The sequence below is a fragment of the Rhineura floridana genome, chromosome 8 (assembly GCF_030035675.1).
Source record: "Rhineura floridana isolate rRhiFlo1 chromosome 8, rRhiFlo1.hap2, whole genome shotgun sequence".
Taxonomy (NCBI): Eukaryota; Metazoa; Chordata; class Lepidosauria; order Squamata; family Rhineuridae; genus Rhineura; species Rhineura floridana.
In genome coordinates, this window is record NC_084487.1 from 129,640,011 (window position 1) to 129,641,542 (window position 1,532).

The 1,532-nt window shown below is 42.4% G+C and overlaps 1 pseudogene; it reads left to right on the forward strand.

The window, feature by feature from the left end:
- The first annotated feature begins 335 nt into the window (after positions 1-335).
- LOC133363433 (5S ribosomal RNA) lies at positions 336-454 on the forward strand (annotated as a pseudogene).
- Positions 455-1,532: the final 1,078 nt, after the last annotated feature.

Consider the following 1,532-nt stretch of genomic DNA (forward strand, 5'->3'; position numbering starts at 1 on the left):
ATTTCTTACCTCGTAATTTGCGCATTTTATTTGATCTTTCACATGACGTACAAGCTAGTTCCGGAAATCTTGTGGAACATAGTGCAAGTTTAGCACTAATTTTCATGATAAATAATACCAGAAATAATCTTGGGAAGCTGGAAAACTGTGGGATTTTTTTGCTAGCTGCAGCTGCTCATGTGACAGGCATCCCAGCATGCAGTGCACTCCTGCCTTTTATGCATGCAGGGGTTTTTTGCCTGATGAAAATTGTACCAGTATTCCAGCTTAGGTGCGGGTAGCAGCAGCAGTGTTGTGGTACCTACCCTTTGGAATTCCCTCCTCTTAAATGTTAGACCTACAGCCATACTACCCTGAACAAGCCCGATCTCGTCTCATCTCGGAAGCTAAGCAGGGTCAGGCCTGATTAGTACTTGGATGTGAGACCACCTGAGAATACTAGGTGCTGTAGGCTTAGAAGAAGGCAGTGGTAAACCACCTCTGAATACCTCTTACCATGAAAACCCTATGAATAAATCCAAAAGATTCATAGGGTCGCATAAGTCATAATCGACTTGAAGGCACACACAACAACAAAATATTAGACAGGTGCTGTCTCTGTTGTCTTTTTAGCGCCTCCTGAACCTTCCTTTTTCAGCAAGCCTTCTATGTAGATACATTTATCCCAGCCTGCATCTGAACTGGATTTGTTTTTCAGATTTTAAAATTATTTTAGTCTTTTAGCACTTTCCTACCCTGGGCTCCTTTTGCAAGGAAGGGTGGGATATAAATTTCATCATCATCATCTTTGTCAGCTACTCCCAAATCCAGAATTAGAAGTTGCATTCTCTGGCTCAGTCCACAAAATCAACATTGAGAGCAGGGCCACAGTGAATTGAACGTACTGCTCTTTTGACCAGGCAAAGAGCGGACAGAAAGACAGGCTTCTAGCAGGGGCTTCATATTGCCCACCAACTGCAGGAGATGATATTGTAAACCCCTGTACTGCCCCAGGGTTCCTGTTGCTGAGAAGCTAAGCAATCTTTCAGCTGCCATCACATGTTCTAAGAAGGCACAACTGCTTTTACACCAGGAGATTCTGTGCCTAGCTACATTACATGCTTTTGAGTGTAACATAGTCCTGATAACTTTAAGAACGAAAGTAGCTTCAAGAGGAGGCCACTTGGAGCTGAAAAAAGCAGCAGGGAGGAGGCGCTGTAGCTCACTGGTAGAGTATCTGCTTTCCATGCAGAAGAGCCCAAGTTCAATCCCTGGCATCTCCTGGTAGATCTGGGGAAACTGAGAGCTGGCACTGAGCCCAGGACAAGATGCATGATCAGCCCCCCGTCTCTAAATCTTCCTCCAAACCAAATGTTACTACAGTATTATTCTTTACTACTATCTGTAAACAGGTTTTAAAGTGGCTTAGGTTTAACTTAGGGCAACAAAGGTTGAAAATAAATGAAAAACATTTATCAGAACAGGATAGTTATATGTTTATACTGTTAATTTATAGTACTACTACATTACTAAACTACTTAATTAGTGTTAAT